Source organism: Magnolia sinica, chromosome 9 (genome assembly GCF_029962835.1).
Source record: "Magnolia sinica isolate HGM2019 chromosome 9, MsV1, whole genome shotgun sequence".
NCBI lineage: Eukaryota > Viridiplantae > Streptophyta > Magnoliopsida > Magnoliales > Magnoliaceae > Magnolia > Magnolia sinica.
This window is the reverse complement of record NC_080581.1, coordinates 78,419,680-78,442,232: the sequence shown is the minus strand read 5'-3', so window position 1 is coordinate 78,442,232 and position 22,553 is coordinate 78,419,680.

The window sequence follows — 22,553 nt, the reverse complement described above, 5'->3', positions numbered from 1 at the left end:
GTTCAGGTTTCAAGGCAAGCATGGATCTGACCTCCTCCTCGCTCACGATGTGGTTGTTCCAATGCGCTAGCATCACCATATGCCGGGGAATGGGTGCAGGAGCTGTCGAACCCACAACTCACATGGATGCCTAACGGCCCAAGCTGCTCCCAGCTCCAATCTTCGGCCCTCTTCCTCTGTTTGAGTCGGGGGTGACTCAAAGTCGACAACCTCCCTTTGGACCAAATTAAAAGGAGAGACGCCCCAAATTGAACCATCTAGGGTAGCCTCTCCCCTCCTCCAACCTCAGCTTCGATAGCCTCCTCCGTAACCCTGGCTACACGGCTTGGGGAAGGATCTCATGGGCAAACATCGGACCGCCAACGTCGATCTCCGCAGCCTCAACTAGGCGGACTGAGGATGAGGGGGCATCCTTCCTAGCATTCCTCCTCATCCGCTCTAGCTCAGTTGTGGAAGGGAGCTTTAGCCTTTTTGCCTGAGGACATTCTATCATTTTTGTAAAAGAAGTAAAAAGAGGGGCAATCAACCCTACAAAATTGAAGAAAATAAAGCAACAAATCCTAAAAGCGACATACCCGACGATCCGAGTGATCAGCTTCTTCTAATTCCTCTGATCTCGGCTACACTCCCGACCGAGCCTGACTTAGTGGAGCTGTAGCTGGGTAAGATCTGGCTGGTGCTGGGACAAAGAACGACCAGATTCAACAAGAAAAATAAAAGAAACAAGGCCAACAAATGAAGCTGTGGCTCAAGAACTCCGACCTAGTAATCCAAACTTGATAGGGACCTGAGAGCGTAATCTACCCAGCTCCATCGTCGAAGCCTCCCACTCTCCTGAAGCGAAGAACCATTTGTCCTTCTAGCCCTTATTGGAAGAGGGGTTATCAGTGATGAGGGTCTAGCCTTTGTTTGAGTGGGAAAAAAATAATACCAGCTTCGAGAACCTAGGTTGCTCTTGGCTCTGTACAAGTACAGGAGCTCGTCTGCGGTCAGCTCGACATGTTCCATTTGAAGCCAGAGGATATAACTACCAAAAATGGCCCACCACATATTAGGGTTAAGCTGCCAAGAGACAAGCTTTTAGTGGTGCAATAGAAGAAACCAGAATAGATGGCCACCTCCCTCTCGGGAAGATGGTCTGAGAGTTCCCCAATCTCGGGGAGCCACAACACCATTGAGTCAGGGATGTGAAACTCTGGCCTGAGGGAAACCAAATTCGCCTCCTAGAGTCTCAATCCGAAGGGGCCCACCTAAAGATGGACCTTCAGAAGACATGGAGCCCAGCCCCTCTTGGGGAGGTACAACCTCCTCTTCCTAAGTTGTCATTACCGAAGATGGCCTGCTCGATGATACATTTAACCAGGAGTCCACACTGTCATGGATAAACTCTCCGTGGAAGGCCCCTGGCACATATATCCCCCAGGAATCTTCCGACGACATCACGGAAAGGAAAAAATTAAAATGAGAAAAAAAGAACAATGAGAGGAAAGAAGAATAATATGAAAGCACATCAAAGGAAAGCCTAAGTGACCGGGCAAAAAGAAAATAAAAGGAAATGGAAAGGTTGACACAGCTCGAACACCACGTGAATTAGTGGGTGAAGAGAATGAGGTCAAACCTTTATTTATAAGGATTTGGGAGGGGGCATTAATGCCTGCATTTATTGTAGAGACATGAAAAGATCCCTTGACACACGATCTCCTCCATATGGCAGCCCATAGTTCACTCTCAACCCTCATTAACTCAACAATGACAGGTGTTAACCTATAAGTCGCTCGAAGGCGAAGCAACGCTCGTCACTCCGTGCACGTCCCCTCATACAGAGCCCTGTCATAATATCCTCCTCGATCACATCAACATACGCTGTCTCTTTCTAATTCTCGCATTAAACACCTGACAACAAATCCAAGAAGTACCCATGGAACGAACTGACCTCTCACATATGTTAAGAATCTCCCGCTCATATGTCAAGACAAATCGGCTTACTTCCCGAGCTCATGAACATGGAACTTAGAAGTATGGGGCAACTGTTGTGGAGAGAATCGAGCTAACTTGATATATGAGACACGTGGCAAAAAGATAATCTAAACAAATTCTTTGAAAAACCTAAGCATTAGAGAAGATAAGCCGAGCAAAGGGACTCGATGACCGAGTTGAAACAATTGACTTGGCTTGAAGATAAGGCTCATCAACAAACCTACAGATCTTGACTACAAGCATCAATCTCGACCTTACATGACTGAGCTCGACCTCGAGGTCAGACCTTGGATGCCGACCTCGACCACAAATTCCGACCTTGACCACGGATACCGACTTTGACATCGGAATATAAACATCCAGATAAAATTTCACGCCATATATGAACAGGACTGCCCAGAGAGATCCTAACCAAAAATCACGCTAATTGAGGCATAATTTGAGAAATATTTGAGAGCAATTTTCAACTCCAAGACGGGCCCTCCAGCGTATCCAACAGATCCACTCAAATATGCAAACCGCCTAGAAAGCCTATAAATACACCCCTTGGATGAAAGGTACATACAAATATATCTCAAATTTATTACACCTATCTTGAGTCCCCCTACCTGACTTAGGCATTAAAGGGTCTCCGGCCACAATCGGCGCCCCCAGTATCCCTTTTATTTTGCATAAATTTGTAAGTATCCTACAGCTCACAAGAAGTGAGGCACGATCAACTAGATTTGAGTAACAACAAAGAGCAACACTTAAAAGTCAAATACGCACGACACCATAAGTGCATTACTTTGACAATTTCCATTTGATGTGGGGCCAATACTTTTTAATTTCCAAATGCTCTCTGAATTCCAAGCATAACAATCTCAACCTTGCACATAAAATTAAACTATTTTCAAGAAAATAGAAAGTTTGGGTATTCTACGTATTGTTGCTTTACTTGTAAGTAATATATGATATTGGCTTTCGACCGCCAAAGTTATGGACGATAAGAAGAAATAATTAAAAATGGTCCACATTCAATATTCATACATTTCAAGGTTAAAACGACAAATCTAAGTAGCTCAAGCATGCTAGGATGATCAGCGGTCAAGCACGTGGCGCCTTTTTTCCATGCAAAATGGTTCCATGCATCTTTTTTTCTCCTTAGCTATTGACTTCCCTTGTTTCTCTTTTTCTTGGCATCGAATTGTCAGTTAGGTGAGCCCGTCGTCTAGAAAAACTGGCAAAATTTTGGACTGAGATTCCGTAGTGACCCCTTTAGTACCCAAGATGGTTCTGGTCGGTGCTAGAAATGCTTTGTGGCCACCACCATAATGCATGTGCTTTATTCAGGCCGTCCATTCATTTTCCCAGCTGAATACAGGGCATGAAGTGGCATCAAGTGGCTCACTTTCCATTTATATCTTACAATTACAAACACCATCAATCCAATTTTCTTAAAGAGCAACACTTGGAGTCAAAAATGGTCCGATGCACTTTAATTTCCAAATGCTCTCTGAATTCCAAGCATAACAATCTCAACATGAATTGAGCTATTGAAATTTTCAAGAAAATCTAAAGTTTAATTATTGTTACTATACTTGTAACCAGTCTATGATATTGACTTTCGATCACCACAGTTATGGACGGTAAGTAGAAATTAAGAATGTTCCACATTCAATATTCACACGTTCCATGGTTAGAACAGGAGAAATTAAGAATGTTCCACATTCAATATTCACACGTTCCATGGTTAGAACAGGAGAAATTAAGAATGGTCCACGTTCAATATTCATACGTTCCATGGTTAGAGACACTCATCTCAGCAGGTCAAGCAGGTGATGCCCTTTTTTCAAGCAAAGGGATTCCATGCACCCTTTTTACTCCCTAGCTATTGATTTCACTTGTTTTTCTTTTTTCTTTTTCCTTTTTTCAGTAATGAATTGTCAAGGTCCATTGTCTAGAAGAATCGGCAAAAAAAAAAAAAAAAAAAAAGAACTTGGGTTCGATAGTAACCCCCTCAATACCCAAGATGGTCTTGCTCAGTACCAGAAATGCTCTATGAGTGCCAGCATGATTCATGCATTTTACCAATCCCATCCAACCATTTTTCCAGGTCATTTTAGGGCATGAAGTGGCATCAAGTGGCCCACTTCCCATTTATATCTTACAACTACAAATATAGTCAATCCAATTTTCTTAAAGAGTAACACTCGGAGTTAAACAAGCATTACGCCTTAAATGCATGACTTTCACAATGGCCACTAGATGTGGAGTGATACCTTTAATTTTCAAATGTCTCTCTGAATTCCAAGTACAACAATCTCAACATTACATGTATAATTGAGCTATTATCAAGAAAATAAAAAGTCTAGGTATTCAGGGTATTGTTGCTTTACTTATACAAGCGGTCTATGATTATTGGCTTTTCGATTGCAAAGTTATGTACAGTCAGGAGAAATTTAAAATGGTCCACATTCAATACTCATACATTCCAAGGTTAGAACCACTAATCTCAACAGCTCAAGCACGCTACGGTGATCAGTGGGTCTAACACATAATGCCTTTTTTTTTTTTTTTTTTTTCATGCAAAAGGGTCCCATGCACCTTTTATTCTCCTTATCCATTGACTTCACCTGTTTCTCTTTTTCTCAACAACGAATTGTCAGTGAGGTGGGCTCATTTGAAGAACCGGCAAAAAGACTCAGATTCAGTAGTTACCCCTTTAGTACCCAAGATCGTCTTGGTTGGTGCTGGATATATTGCTTTGTAGGCACCACCATAATGCATGTAGTTTATCCACAACATCTGTCCATTTTTCCAGCTGATTATAGGCACCACCATAATGCATGTAGTTTATCCACAACATCTGTCCATTTTTCCAGCTGATTATAGGCCATGAAGTGGCATCAAGTGACCCACTTCTCATTCATATCTTACAATTACAAATACTGTCAATCTAATTTTCTTAAATAGCAGCACTTGAAGTCAAACAGGTGTCACACCGTATATGCATGACTTTGACAGTGGCCATTAGATGTGTCCGGATATGCTTTAATTTCCAATGCTCTCTGAATTCAATATTTATATATAGCTTTCAGGATTAGAACCATTCATCTCAGCAACTCAAGCACGCAAAGGTGATAAACTGGTGATTGAATGCCCCCCATTAAATCCTTCCTAAGGTCCACTGCAATGTTATTTGCTATCCAACCTGTTGATTAAGTTAGACAGATATGTATGAAGGGAAAACATAATTGTCATCTTAATCCAAAACTTTATTGCCCCGGTAAGTTCTTAACGGCTGGTGTTCAATTACCATCTTTCCTTTGGTGTGGCCTGCCTGAGATTTGAATCTATCTTATTTTTTGACAATTAACTGGAAAAATGGATGGACGGTGTGAATAAAACACACATGGTGGTGGGCCATAGAGCACCGACTAATATCCATAATGGCAGGGTCACTACAAAATTAGTAGTTTACGGAAAGCTTTTAACGAACAGTTGCATTTGACTTCATTAAAAACCGCATCAAATATCTGGACTGACCATTAGGCTCTGTACTCTATTCCTGCCATGCCTTGAAAAAATCATTCTAGTCAGATAATCCAAACAAGCTAATCAGTGGTATGCAAAAATAGGCAGATAAGATCATTTATAGAAGATGAGTTGGTTTTAGATGTTTATGACCATTCCTATAATTTTTGTGCTGCAGTGGAAGAAAAGTAGCATGGACTTAATGGAAGGCCTAGATGGGTGATGCGAATGCTAATAAGTTCAAATGTAACCATGTGCCTCATGGGAAGGTTCCCATGCATTTAGCCAGTTAAATCTGGGTTAATTAGATCACATGTATGATTTACAAGGGCATCCTTGAGTTGAGTATAGGGTACTAGTAAAAGGGGATTGATTTTGGTACCTGCAGTAACATTTGTGTAGCACAGAAATAAAAAATCAACCGAAGCCCAAGAAGATGGAACATGCTAAGAATCGTGCTAATCCAAAACTCACATGGGCCACTCCATATGCAACCATGTGAAAGTATGTTCAAACCTTTAAAATCTAAGTGGTGCGGCCCACTTATGTTTTGATTGGCATTATTTATGGAGATTCCTTTTATCTCAGTTAGGAACATTTCACTGATGGGTTGGATGTCATTTACACACACTATAATGGGTCGCTGTTAAGTACCTAGCCAATACACCAAAAGCCTTTGGACAGATGTTATGCATAAGCTAGGCTGTTAAATCAAGGACCCTCTCTCCAACACAAAATCAGGTGGAATGTAGCTGTCAGCAAGATTTCTCCATAACAAAATCAGGTTAGAGCACACTACTTACAACTTTGTTGCTATAAAAAAACTCACATACAAACTTTGGGCCAGGCACCAAACAAAAAAGACTAGGCCCCAGCTATTAGCTATTATATAGGGCTCAAAATAAGAAATATGCACATGCTCCCAAACAACTAAATCCAACTGAACAAACTCAACCACCCTTGTACAATTTTGCTAGTTCTGAACCATAGTGGTATCCTTTTAAAAAAAGAAAAAAAAAAAAAAGAAAAAAAAAAAGAAAAGACAAAAAAAGAACCATAGTGGTATGATATATGTTAGATTGTGGGCCTCTACTAGTCTAAAAAGGATATGTAGTTTTCTTGAAGCACTATAGAGATTCCTAATAATGCTTCCTCAACTTACATATATTGCTGGTTTTATTGTGATTTGGACTATCTTTGGTATTCATGTTTAAATAGTTTTGAGAATGTCAATTCTAATGCCATGCTTTGTTGTTCTTAGTCTCACTAGTTGAAATTTGAGTAGCATACTCTTGCTTCAAATGCTTATCCTCTGCTCATATTTTGTTATCGAGACTTGAAGTTATTGAGCTTGATCAGATAATAAACCTTGTTCTTGAATTTGATGAATATGTTATGTAACGTGTGCATGATCAAAATGGAAACCATGTAATACAGAAATGCACTAAATCTTTTCTTTCTTTCTTTGTTTTCTTGTTCTTTTCTTTTCTTTTTTCCTTATTTTATTTTTTTGTTTTGTTGTAAAGGGTATGAGGTTGATATTTGAAGGGGGAAAAAAGAAAATGAAAAAGAAAGAATGGTGACCAAAAAATTGGATAATGAAATGATTAAACAAAAATTGTTACCATAGCACTAAATTTGGCTCCCACATTGAAAGCATGCATGGAATATGGTCATGGTTGAATAAATGCAGCAGGAATCATGAAAGCAACAGCTGGTTCCTACATGCATATCAACATCCAGGCAATCCAACTCCAAATACAAAAGCAACAAAATTCTTTTACTAAACAACCCTAGAAAATGAAGTTAGTTTATTCTCCATATTGGTTGAGTGAAAATGCAACTGCTCTGGTTGGTGATGTCACTCAATTAGTTAACTATGCTCCCCTTGAAAATGAAGTTCAACTATTCTCCATACTGGTTACTACCATGGCCATTAAGTTGAAATTACAACTTCTATGTGCTATTTAGATATCTTGTTTGCTGATCTTTCTTGCAATGATCTCATTTTTTATGCATGTGTTCCTTTAGCTTTTGCTTGTTTCATGATTCTATAGCTTCCAATGTGATCAATTTATGCCTTTCTGTTCCTATATTAGTCTTGAAGTGTTGCTTGTTCCAGTTCCCAGCCGACACACCCTGCCAATACCGTTTTTCAAAACCTTACTTGAGATTCACACTGTGAGCCTGAAAATTACATTCTTTTATTTTGCCCCCTAAAAAGCTTCAAGTTTACAATATCATTCAAGTTTAAATAATATAATCCATGACATAGGATTCCCTATTAAATCACCTCCATCATCACAATTTGATCGGTGCCATTTTAGACAAATGCTCCATACAACATGAGAACCACAATTCCGATGGTTCCAATAACTGTACGTGACCGGGTTGAAAGTGTCTAATCTGAGAGAGTTTCTTTCTTATATATATATATATATATGGAGGAAGAGGGGGTGTCAGTGGGCCAGGTTATGCTGGGCTAACTGTGTCCAAACATAACCTCAGCCCCGCCCAATCCTGTGATGAGCCAAAACAGTTTTAAGCTGAGCCCAGCGGAGATTTTTATGCTGGCCCTTAGTCCCGAGTGTTGCTCAGATGGATTAAGGGTTACAAAATAAAATATAAGAATTTTTACATATGGTATATATTATAAAATTGCCCTTGCAAATTTTAATGAGCTTGTCTGGACTGAGCATATGAACCGTTGTACACGGTCCAAACCTAGCATGTTTGAGAGATGGGCCTAAATATATTGTAAGTGTTATAGTTTATATCCTTGTCTGTTGTCAAATTTGTGGTGCCAAAATCACTGTTATATATAACTTGCATAAGTGAAGCTCTCTTAAGGATCAACATTCATGAACACAACAAGCAAAGCTCAAGGATCAATCTTGAATGCAAGAACTGCTCATAAGACAAGACTCAAGCTGCAAGACTTCAAGAAGAGTACAAGGCAGTTTGTAAAGAGACTCTTTCAAGATTGAGCTACACCAAGATTTCAACTACATCAAGACTTCAAGGCTCATACTTCAAGGTCACTAGTTCCTAATGTTTCAATGTCCTTACTTCTTGGTTGAGGTTTGACTAACCATAGGTTGACCTTAGAAGTAGGTCATTTTGGATACATAAATCGAATGTTTATTTTACATGAGTTTGGTCTGTTCTTCGACTAGTCCTAGGCCTTCTTCGACTAGTCCTAAAGTTGCTTCGACCAGTCTAAGAAATTCCTCAATCAGTCATGAGTTTGTTACAAATTTCAGATAAAATCTGTTAGGCTTCAACTAGTCCAGGAATCTGTTCGACCAGTCGAAGGAACAGTGTCGACTGCATCTTCGACTAGTCGAAAATCTTCGAATCGAAATCCAGCGATGTATTTTAGGATCTTCGACCAGTCGAAGGAGATCTTCGACCAGTCGTAGGTGACCTACGACCAGTCGAAGGAGACCTTCGACCAGTCGTAGAATGGTCAAAGCTTATCGCGCCTAATCTTTCAAATATCTGTTATTGCTTCGACTAGTCGAAGAGCTCTCTAGACCAGTCGAAAACGCGATCTGCTCACCTATAAATAGTGCACGAATCTCAGAAGAAATTATCGAATTAATTAATCCATTCAAGCCAATCTTCGTCGAACTTCTGAGAGATAATTCTGTGCTCCATCTAAGCTAAGTATGCTTATTTAATATTCTTTTTCCTTAGCTTTATTTAATTGATTTTGTTTCTGCTATTCCAATCTGATTTGATAAGAGGAATTGTTATTCCCTTTCTTTGGAATCAAAATCAATTAAGGCAAGCCCTATTTGGTTTAATTTAAAATCTATTAGAATTAGAACCATTGTAATTGAGTACTAGACATTGAACTTGGACATTCAATCATCTACTCTGATTTGGTTCTACCGGGCTGCTACAACGAAGGAGATAATCAGGTATTTTACATTTAATTGTAAATTCCTTTCTATTTTGGTTTCTTTCAAGATTTGCCAGAAAAATCTTGTTGTATTGGTTATCTGAGGAGAGCCAGGAAAACTCAGAAGTGGGGTTTTTTTAATTGTGAAAGCCTACAGACAAAGACACAATTGTAAAGGTTTTGGGTGAACCTGGGAAAACCTATTTTGTTAATGAACGCTAGTATCCCTTGTGTGAGGATATTAGGAGTGGAGTAGCATTCTGTGTGGCTGTTGTTTAACAGTTGGTGAACACACAGGCGAACCACTATAATCCCTTGTGTTGTGGTTGAATGATTTATACTTCTGATCTTTAATTATTCTTTTGTGGGATGTATGTATGGTGGTGAATGTTGTAATCATTTAATTCAAGCATTGTGAGAATTTTGTAATAGTTTAGAATTTATTTTCTACTATTCCTTTATCAGCTTAATATTCATTTTTCTTTAAAAGTTGTTCCAGCAAGGTTGCCCTACCATTTTTATGGTGTATGGCTGTCCCTAGAACAATACATTTGTTATTACAATTTATTTCAATTCAGTTTGTATTTATTTCTGTATTCCGCTTCGGTTTGAGATTTGATACAAAGATCTTTCTAGAAATAAGGTTGTCCTACCATAAACTCTGGTTTTTGGTGTAAGGTTGTCCTTAGAACAACATTTGTATCAACCTCTCAAGATCTGAATTTTGAGGTTATTTTACCTTCTTACATTGTGATTTAATTTGGCTATCATATTCTTTTTAATTCCGCTGTTATAAGTTTTATTTGACATTATCCTATTCACCCCCCCTCTAGGACATATAGCTAGGCCTTTTCAAGTGGTATCAGAGCCTAATAGCTCCTTTTTTATTCTTGGATTTAATTCCTGAGCTAACGATTTAAGCTATTTAAGATGTCAAATTTTGATAGCCTTTCAGTCACAAGGCCTCCACCCTTTGATGGCTCCAACTATGCCTATTGGGAAGCTAGAATGAGGATCTTCCTCAAATCAATGGATGAAAATGTGTGGCAAGCCACAGTGGCTGAATGGAAACCTCCTATCATGGAAGTTACTGGGGTTGATGGTTCAAAATCTATGAAAGTCACACCATATTACCAATGGACCACTCTTCAGAAAAGTGAGAGTAGTGCAAATGCTAACGCACTAAATGCAATTACTTGCGCACTATCACCGGATGAGTTCAAAAGAATCATTTCCTGTGATACTACAAAGCAAGCTTGGGATATATTAGAAATGACACACGAGGGTACTGCAATTGTCAAAAAATCTAAAGTCCAACTACTCACAACCAGATTTGAAGAAATTCATATGGAGGAAAATGAAATGTTTATGGACTTTTACACTAGATTGAATGATATTGTAAACTCAATGTGCGGTCTTGGCGATAAAATCCCAGAAAGTAAAGTGTGTGCAAAAATATTACGCTCACTTCCTGAACGGTTCAATTCTAAAGTAACCGCGATTCAGGAACTTCGTGAAACGGATAATATGAGGGTAGAAGAACTAGTTGGTTCTTTACAAACCTACGAGTTAAACTTTAAAGCTCCTAAAGGTAAATCTATCGCACTAAAATCTTCTAAATGTAATTCAGAAGAAAATTCTGATTCAGAAGATGATATGGCTCTTTTAGCTAAGAAATTTTACAAGATTTTCAAAAGCAAGAAAAGGGTTGATTTTCAAAAATCAAATGATAAAAAGAAGTTTAGACCCAAATCTCGAAAATCTTTGAAAGATAGTCAATGTTACAACTGTCAAGAATATGGGCACTTAGCAAATAAATGTCCTAAAAGGAACAAACCCAAGAATAAGGGTATGTTGGCTACATGGGATGAATCATCTGATTCTGAAGGTTCTTCTGAACCAGAAGATTCTGAAACTAAGTCGGGCAATGAGGTTAAAGCTCTTATGACTCTAGCCAAATTCACATTTTCAGATAATGACTCAACATGTGAAGAAAATCTGAGTAATGAATGTGAAAATGAAGATGATCTTCAACACGCTTACAATGCCCTATATAAGAAAAGTTGTAAAATTGCTGTCAAACTTAAACTTCAAAAAGAAAAGTTTTCTAAACTCAAAAAATGTTTTGAATCACTTGTCTTAGAAAAATCACAAATTTCAGATTGTTTTGAAAAATCAAAATGCAATTTGGAATTCAAAAACTCCATAATTATTGATTTAAAATCTGAAATTGAGAAACTTAAAACTGAAGTATCTTCTCTTCTGAGTCTAAAGGACACATGGAAATATGCCCAAGGTGATCCAAAGTTCCAAAGTTAGAGAAACTTTTATCCGGATCAAGAAAATGTGGCGGTCTATCCGGGTTGGGCTATAATAAAAATCTACCTCCTAAACAAAAGTATACTCCTCCTATGTTTGTTAAAGGAGAGTCCTCAAACTCAAAAGGGAAAAGTACTTATCAAGATTTTTCTAGAAATTCAAAAACTTTTCAAAAACCTAGAAGCAACCATGTCAACTTTAATCAGAAACGAAATCTACTAGCTGAAAAGATAGTTGATTTACTCAAGGAGCTCTTAAAATCTAACTCTATAGGTCATTCCTACAAATATACACAAAAGAAGAGCAACTATGTTCCTAAACCCAAAACAGTTATGAAATGGGTTCCTAAAGTTACCTGCTTGGTTGCTCACACTGCTTTCAAAGCAACAAGTCATTCAAAGTGGTACCTAGACAGTGGATGCTCCAGGCATATGACAGGTAACAAAGCTTTATTCACGGATCTGAAAGATATGACTGATGGTTCAGTCACATTTGGTGATGGTAGCAACTGCAAGATTATAGGCCAAGGTACGGTTCAACTTTTTAATCTTCCTGTGTTTAAAAATGTTTTATATGTTGAAGGCTTAAAACATAACTTGCTTAGTATATCTCAAATATGTGGTAATAACCATAATGTTCGGTTTTCTAATCAAAGCTGTGTGATACTAAATAATAAGGGTTTTGTAATATTAACTGGATGTAGAACGTCTGAAAATTGCTATATTATTAGCGAATCCAGCTCATCTAATCAAACATGTTACATGGTCCATACAGACGAGACTGATTTATGGCACAAATGTCTTGGACATGTACATTATCGAAATTTATATAGATTGAGCAAACGAGAACTTATAAGAGGTTTACCCAAACTTCAGAAATTAGATAAAATATGTGGTGAGTGCCAGATAGGCAAACAAACAAAGAACTCACACAAAAAGGTGAATTCAAATACCACATCAAGACCACTCGAACTTCTCCACATGGATCTAATAGGACCTACCAGAACAGAAAGTCGTGGTGGGAAAAAGTATATCCTGGTAATAGTTGATGACTTTACCAGATTCACTTGGGTAGTCTTCTTAAGGGATAAATCTGAAACCTTTGAAGAAGTAAGAAAAGTTTTCAAAAGAATCTTCTCAAATCAGTAAAATTCGTAGTGATCATGGATCTGAATTTGAGAATAGCAATTTTGAGAAGTTCTGTACCGACCAAGGAATATTACATGAATTCTCTGCTCCCAAAACTCCATAACAAAATGGAATTGTAGAAAGAAAGAATAGGGTGCTTCAAGAAATGGCTAATGTCATGTTGAATAGCATGAAGCTCTCTAAAAATCTTTGGGCTGAAGCAGTCAACACAGCTTGCTATATTATTAACCGAGTCTACACTAGCAAAGATAATAATAAAACGGCTTACGAATTGTGGTTCAATAAAAAGCCTATTGTTAAATACTTTCGAGTTTTTGGCAGCAAGTGCTATATTTTACGTGATCGTGAAAATTTGGGAAAATTCGATACGAAGAGTGATGAAGGTATTTTTCTAGGATATTCCTTAAACAGTTGAGCTTATAGGGTTCTGAATAAAAGGACTGGTGTGATTCAAGAATCCATTAATGTTGTCATTGATGATCACTTAAACACGTCAATTTCTAATTCAGATGATGATGAAGTACTAATCATTGATAAACCCGATACTTCATCGAATCAGACTGATTCTAAGTTGAGGACTGTTAAAGATCATCCAACCACAAATTCTTGAAAACCCTCTCACCGGTGTTTGCACCCGTAGACAACTTGAGGATATATGTAATTATGTATGTTTTACATCCCAAATAGAACCATCTAACGTAAAAGAAGCTCTTGTTGATGAGAACTGGATTGTTGCGATGCAAGAAGAACTCAACCAATTCGTAAGAAATGATGTTTGGTATCTCGTACCAAGACCTAAAGATAAACACATCATTGGAACAAAATGGATTTTCAAAAATAAGTCTGACGAGTGTGAAAATATAATTAGAAACAAAGCTAGACTAGTGGTACAAGGTTATACTCGAATTGAAGGGATTGATTTCGATGAAACTTTTGCACCAGTAGCACGTCTTGAATCTATCAGACTATTTATATCCATTGTATATTTTAGAAAGATAAAGATCTATCAGATGAATGTGAAAAGTGCTTTTCTAAATGGCGATTTACATGAAGAAGTCTATGTTGAACAGCTAATGGGTTTTGAAGATTCCAAAAATACTGATTATGTATATCAGCTTAAAAAGGCACTTTATGGATTAAAACAAGCACCTAGGGCATAGTATGAGAAACTAACGAAATTTCTTTTAAGTCATAATTTTCAAATGGGATCTTGTAACACCCTGAAATTCGGGGGTCGAGCATAACTCAGCTCCCGAGTTCCAAAACATCACTTATGCAACATATCATTTATGGATCAACTTGTACTGACTTGACTACTGAGTTTGCAGATTTGATAAAATCACAGTTCGAAATGAACATGGTTGGGGAATTGACTTATTTTCTTGGATTGCAAGTAAAGCAACAACCTGAAGGAATATTCATTTCTCAATCTAAGTATGCTTTGAATCTAATCAAGAGATTTGGATTTGAGAATGACAAGAATTTCGATACTCCTATGAGTACTACCCTGAAACTCTCAAAAGACTCTAATGGTAAAAATGTTGACTCAAAACTTTATCGGAGTATGATTGGTAGTTTGTTATATTTAACTGCTAGTAGACCTAATATTTCTCTAAGTGTTGGTATTTGCGCAAGATATCAATCTGATCCAAAAGAATCTCACTTGATTGCTGTCAAGCGAATTATTAGATATGTCGCAAGTACTGTAAATCTCGGTCTCTGGTATCCTCATGAGACTAGTGTCCAATTAGCTGGGTACTCGGATGCTGATTGGGCTGGTAATCTAGATGATAGAAAATCAACCAGTGGTGGTTGTTTTTACATTGGAAATTGTCTAGTTTCCTGGTTTAGTAAGAAACAAAATTCTATATCACTTTCAACAGCTGAAGCTGAGTATATCGCAGCTGGTAATGCATGTACACAGCTTGTTTGGATGCAACGAATGCTAAGTGATTATGGAATTAAATAGGATTCTATGTTATTACATTGTGATAATTTCAGTGCGATAAATATTTCAAAAAATCCTATTTAGCATTCTCGTACTAAGCACATTGACGTTAGATTTCATTATATAAGGGAATTAGTAGAAGAAAAAGTTATATCTCTAGAATATATTCCTACTGAAGATCAACGAGCTGACATTTTCACAAAACCTTTTGATAAAAACAGGTTCAAAAAGATGAAATTTGATCTTGGCATATGCATTTTAAAATGATTATTTATACCTACTTGTATTATAGTGTATATATTTGCTAGATTGAATTCCAATTTTTGTATAATTTGCAAGAAATATGAATTTTTGGGCATTCTTTGACCTGTCGTAAGTATACTCGACCTGTCGACCTACGACCGGTCGTAGATACCCACGACCAGTCGTAGAACTCGGGATTCAATTAAATTTGAGGATTTTTGCTTTCTTCCTCATTTTCATTTTCTTCTCCTTGGAGCCGTGCTTCGACTTGTCGAACCCATCTTTCATGTTCTTCAAGGTTAGTGTTCCAAATCCCGTTTTTCTTGCAGATTTGTGTCTAGATTGTTTTCTTTTCAAGCTTTAAGCTTTCTATTTTGAATTTCATTGAGATTTGGGGTTTGGATTTTGAAAATTCTGTTTTGAGTAAACCCACTTCTCAATCCTTTGCAATTTCTTAATTCCTTGAAATCCTTGTTGCAAATGGCTTCTAGAGGTAGAAAAACTACTTCCCGTGGTCCTTCTTCTTCCTCCAGATCGACCGTTATCTCTAAGCATCATCTTCTTGTTCCCAATGATGATCCATCATATGTTAGGGACATTAGATTACGTAATGTTATTGTTGAACATCCTATTGATGTTAATCATATTGTACCTTTTGACATCCTTCCTATACTTAAAGCTGTAGGTTGGGTTAACTTATTACATTGGGGTGGGCCTGCATACCGGTCCATTGCCCAATCCATGTTTACATGTATTAGTGCTTTTTCACAGGATAATTTAACTTTTAAAATATCTACTAGAGAAGGGCCTTTTGATGTTGATCGTCATTTAATTTCAGCCCTTATGGACATTCCTATGAATGATGAGGGTATTCATATCCATAATTTAATTGATAAACTCTCAATGTCTGAAAATTGCATGCTCACTAGAGACTTGTGCAACATGGATGTTCAATGGACTCAAAAAGGGAATGCGCTTCCCGCAAGGTATTTGTTACCCAACTACAGAATTCTCCATAAAATCTTTGTGTCCAATCTGTATCCTCGTTCGGGTAATAAATCTGACTTGACTTCGTTTATGGTTCGTGTTATCCATGCTATTTCCAATGGTACTCAAATTTGTTTACCATCCTTAATTTGTCATTTCATTCTTCAGTTTAGACTCCATCTTGGTCATAGTGACATTCCTTTTACCTATTTAATGACTGTATTGGCTACACATATGTTAGTCGATATGCCGGTTGATGAGGCACCTATCCATCATCTGATTTTCAACAATACTAATATCAATAAGATGAAGCTGGATCTACTTCCTGAACAAGGTGGTAGTGGTGGTGGTGGTCATGAAGAAGCTGGTGATGACATTAATATGGATGACATTTTTGAGGAACCGGATTCTGACTCAACAAATGATCCAGATTTTGTACCATCTGATGTTGATGCTCGTCTGAGTGCATTAGAGGAGAAAGTTGAGAATATAAATGTAAAGATGGAAAATATGTCTGTTGCTCATGATTTACAATTCAAGTACATGCGCAAATTTCTTAGGCGATTGAACAAAGGCATGCACCAACTTGATCCCTCTATTCCTACTCCGTCATCTGGTTCTGGTTCTAAGTAGTTTTTATGAGACTTCTGGTCTGTAATAACTTTATAACTTAGCACTTGGTTGACTGATTTTGAGTTGGATACTATCTATATTTTATGCTGGATATTTATTCTATGTGAAGCTATGCTGAGTATCTCTATCACTGTTTTGCTATACTCTCATAACTCCTCATGCTTACTCTCATATATCCCTTTATTTAGTTTTCCTTTATTGTTGTTTGCTTTGTCATATTGTGACAAAAAGGGGGAGAATGGTTTGTTCTTAACGATGTGATTGTGAGAGGAGTCGCATTGATTATGTTACTCAGGGGGAGTGGGGGAGTATATTTGAGCTTGTTGAATGAAACTGGTTGAATGTTGAAAGTTGAATATTGAATATTGATTTGCAGGTATTAACCAGTTGTTTTACTTTATGTTTATCTTGGTTATGTGTTTTGTCACTAATTTGACAAAGGGGGAGATTGTAAGTGCTATAGTTTATATCCCTGTCTGTTGTCAAATTTGTGGTGCCAAAATCACTGTTATATATAACTTGCATAAGTGAAGCTCTCTCAAGGATCAACATTCATGAACAAGCTAAGCTCACAACAAGCAAAGCTCAAGGATCAATCTTGAATGCAAGAAGTGCTCACAAGACAAGATTAGCTGCAAGACTTCAAGAAGAGTACAAGGAAGTTTGTAAAGAGACTCTTTCAAGATTGAGCTACACCAAGATTTCAACTACATCAAGACTTCAAGGCTCATACTTCAAGGTCACTAGTTTCTAATGTTTCAATGTCCTTACTTCTTGGTTGAGGTTTGACTGACCATAGGTTGACCTTAGAAGTAGGTCATTTTGGATACATAAATCGAATGTTTATTTTACATAAGTTTGGTCTGTTCTTCGACTAGTCATAGGCCTTCTTCGACTAGTCCTAGAGTTGCTTCGACCAGTCTAAGAAATTCCTCGATCAGTTGTGAGTTTGTTACAAATTTCGGATAAAATCTGTTAGGCTTCGACTAGTCCAGGAATCTGTTCGACCAGTCGAAGGAACAGTGTTGACTGCATCTTCGACCAGTCGAAAATCTTCGACTCGAAATCCAGCGATGTATTTCAGGATCTTCGACGAAGGAGATCTTCGACTAGTCGTAAGTGACCTACGACCAATCGAAGGAGACCTTCGACCAGTCGTAGAACGGTTAAGCTTATCGCGCCTAATCTTTCAAATATCTGTTATTGCTTCGACTAGTCGAAGAGCTCCCTAGACCAGTCGAAGACGCGATCTGCTCACCCATAAATAGTACACGAATCTCAGAAGAAATTATCGAATTAATTAATCCATTCAAGCCAATCTTCGTCGAACTTCTGAGAGATAATTCTGTGCTCCATCTAAGCTAAGTGTGCTTATTTAATATTCTCTTTCCTTAGCTTTATTTAATTGATTTTGTTTTTGCTATTCCAATTTGATTTGATAAGAGGAATTGTTATTCCCTTTATTTGGAATCAAAATCAATTAAGGCAAGCCCTATTTGGTTTAATTTAAAATCTATTAGAATTAGAACCATTGTAATTGAGTACTGGACATTGAACTTGGACATTCAATCATCTACTCTGATTTGGTTCTACCGGGCTGCTACAACGAAGGAGATAATCAGGTATTTTACATTTAATTGTAAATTCCTTTCTGTTTTGGTTTCTTTCAAGATTTGCCAGAAAAATCTTGTTGTATTGGTTATCTGAGGAGAGCCAGGAAAACTCAGAAGTGGGGTTTGTTTAATTGTGTAAGCCCACAGACAAAGACACAATTGTAAAGGTTTTGGGTGAACCTGGGAAAACCTATTTTGTTAGTGAACGCTAGTATCCCTTGTGTGAGGATATTAGGAGTGGAGTAGCATTCTGTGTGGCTGTTGTTTAACAGTTGGTGAACACACAGGCGAACCACTATAATCCCTTGTGTTGTGGTTGAATGATTTATACTTCTGATCTTTAATTATTCTTTTGTGGGATGTATGTATGGTGGTGAATGTTGTAATCATTTAATTCAAGCATTGTGAGAATTTTGTAATAGTTTAGAATTTATTTTCTACTATTCCTTTATCAGCTTGATATTCATTTTTCTTTAAAAGTTGTTCCAGCAAGGTTGCTCTACCATTTTTATGGTATATAGCTGTCCCTAGAACAATACATTTGTGATTACAATTTATTTCAATTCAGTTTGTATTTATTTCTGTATTCCTCTTCGGTTTAAGATTTGATACAAAGATCTTTCTAGAAATAAGGTTGTCCTACCATAAACTCTGGTTTTTGGTGTAAGGTTGTCCTTAGAACAACATTTGTATCAACCTCTCAAGATCTGAATTTTGAGGTTATTTTACCTTCTTACATTGTGATTTAATTTGGCTATCATATTCTTTTTAATTCCGCTGTTATAAGTTTTATTTGGCATTGTCCTATTCACCCCCCCTCTAAGACATATAGCTAGGCCTTTTCATATATGCTTAGCTCAAAGCCCAACAGCCCAGCCCAGCCCATTAATAGCGCCAGAAAAGGCTAGTAATTCAAGTGATAGTATATGTCTCCAACAACTCGAGTGATGAGGTAGAGCACATGATCTGGACCATTTGTTTGGTGGGTCGTACTATGGATTGGCAAAATCATGAATTTCTCACCCTAGTCGTCTTATCTATAGCCTTAGAATAAGGTTTGGAAAAAGGATATTGGTGGTGGTCAGATCAATAGGAACAAGTCCACCACTAGGATGGTTATGATTGTTTGATGGATGTGCTTTGGGACAGTGGACAGCAACAAATAAGAAAATTGGAAGAGATCTGATCGATGGTATGGATCATGGTCCACTTTCCCTCCTTTACATTAGGAGTGCAATGGACCCAATGATTAAAGTCCTCAAGTTTTATTTAGTGTTATTATACCGCTAATCTCGCTTTTGTGTGTATAGCTTAACCCAATACATGCCTCCAAATGTGTAGATGTGACATGTGTGGAACATATGAACCATTCATCAGTTGGGACCCGCCATGTGGATGCCTTACCACCAGAATCAAAAGGGTCTACTTATAAGTTAGGAGAGTGGATTGCATGTGCCCCAGGCACAGAGATATAGGTGTGCCCGGTGCTGCGTGGGGCCTACAGCCCATCCAAACCGTATTCATATGGTTATTACCACTCAGATAAACAGCAGGAACAAATATCATCATGATACAAAGCTTGTGTCACCCCACGCATTCGATCTTTTATGTTTCATGTGGTATGGTCCGCTTGAGTTTTGCATATGCCTGATTTTTAGAATCATATCCTACTATGCAGATGTGATACCTTTTATTTTTAGAAAAGGGTCCCATGCATTTTTTTATTTCAGCTATTGACTGCCCTCATTTCACCAGTTTCATGAATCATGGTCAACAAACCTCAAGTATTATAAGGTACATTGGCAAAGCTTCTGAATACCTTAATTCACACGGCAACGAATTTAAGACAGGTGGGTCCTGTCGTCTGGAAGAACAAGCCAAATTTGAGGCATTATTATTATCAATATCATCATCATCATCAATGGCATCTCACGGCTCCAGCCAATAAGATAATTATTTGAGCTAGTCGTGTACTTAAAAAGGATTAATTGATAGACTTGACTGACGACGACAAGTTTGCCCATTTAAATATCAGGTGGGCCAGATTCTATTAGGCAAGGCATATAACATTATCGCGATTGACTGATGAGTGGCTCTGATCAACCTAATAAAGATGAGGGCCACTTATCAGGCCACCACAACTGTTTCTATGCCTTGTTTCACAAACCAGGCCAAGAGGTGTATCGAGATGTGAATGATTTATAGAAGTGAGTTAACCACATTTCTTATACATATATATATGGGTCCGTTCTTTGAGTCAAGGCAGCTTCACCATCAGGATGATCTAGTGATGGCTCCAGTCTCACATGTGTGACTGTTTTCCATAGGTGCGTTGAGTGCCGAATGAAAGCGCAATCATTATAAAAAAGTGTGTGCATGCGTGGGGTCCTTGCTCTTGCCCCTGTGGTAGATTCACATAATAAGTTTCAACACTAGGTCAAGGGTTGGAGTACCCATGGGTGGGGAATTAAATCCCACTGCCGTGTGAGTGTGTGGGGATGTGTACATGTGTGCGTGTGTAAATAAATATGCACACATGTGTGGGGATGTGTACATGTGTGCATGTGTAAATAAATATGCACACATTTGTGGGGATGTGTGTGTGTGTAAAAATAAGTACATGCATGCATGTGTGCACACAGATCATCTTTTGCCTTTCAAATTTTTTTAATTTTTATTTTTGTTATTTATGGATTATCATGATGGACTCACATAAATAAGTTTACTGAATTTGTTTTGTTTTTTGTTTTTTGTTTTTGTTTTGGCCAAGGAATGTATGCAATGAGCCCATAGACAGTTCCTAAATTCCAAATTATGATGCACATCAGAGTGGGGGCCTACTTCCCCTCGTACCCATGATGTAATGTGGAACTTTGTGTTAGATGTTTTACATGGATGGGATGAATTAACTTGTCCTATTTCATATTGCTGATGATCAACTAATTACATTAACAAGGCTCATTGGTTGTGACTACTGAAGACAGGTGGCATCAAGTGGCCTACTTCCCATCTCTATCTTACAAATACTATTAATCTAATTTTATTTTATTTTTAAAAGCAGCCCTTTTTAGTCAAATGTGCATCACAGCACATTTCCATGATTTTGACAATGGCCATTAGATGTGGGCCCAACACCCTCTAATTTCCAATTACTCTCTAAATTCCAAGCACAGCAGTCTCAACCACTCACCAATAATTAAGCTGTTAACAATAAAATAGAAATTCTGTACTGTTGCTATACATATGAGAGACCTATGATGAGTGGGCAACAACGACCACCAGGTCAAGCAAGCAACAACCATGACCGGGTCAGGCACGTGATTCCATTTAGTCATGCAAAAGGGTCCACGAGAGCTTTCTTTATATATATATATATATATATATATATATATATATATATATATATATTATAAAATTATCCTTGGAAACCTGAATGAGCTTGTCCAGGCTGGGCTTATGAACTGTCATACACGGTCCAAACCCAGCATGTTTGAGAGATGGGCTAAATTTATGCTAGGCTTAAAAACCCCGGCCAACAGAAAAAGCCCAGCCCATTAACACGTAATAGTATATGTATCCAACAAGTGATGAGGATGGGTCATACTATAGATTGGCAAAATCATGAATTTCTCAATACTTTTCCGTAGAATAAAGGTTGAGATAAGCTTCCCAATACTTATCTCACACATCTACGAATTTAAGACAGGTGGGTCAAGTCGTCTGAAGAACCAGCCAAATTTGAGGCATTATTATTATCAATATCATCATCATCATCATCGGCATCTCACGGCTCCAGCCAATAAGATAATTATTTGAGCTAGTCATGTACTTAAAAAGGATTAATTGATAGACTTGACTGACAATCATCGCATTCTACAAACAAGTTTGCCCATTTGAATATCAGATGGGCCAAATTCTATTAGGCAAGGCATATAACATTATCATGATTGACTGATGAGTGGCTTTGATCAACCTATTAAAGATGAAGGCCACTTATCAGGCTGTCAGGACCTTTTCTATGCCTTGTTTCATAAACCAGGCTAAGAGGTGCATCAAGATATGAATGATTCATAGAAGTGAGTTAACCACATTCTGTATACCTATATATGCGGGTCAGTTCTTTGCGTCAAGGCAGCTTCACCATCAGAATGATCTAGTGATGGCTTCAATCTCACATGTGTGACTGTTTTCCACGGGTGTGTTGAGTGCCGAATGCAAGTGCAATAGTTAGAAAAAGTGCATGCATGCTTGGGGTCCTTGCT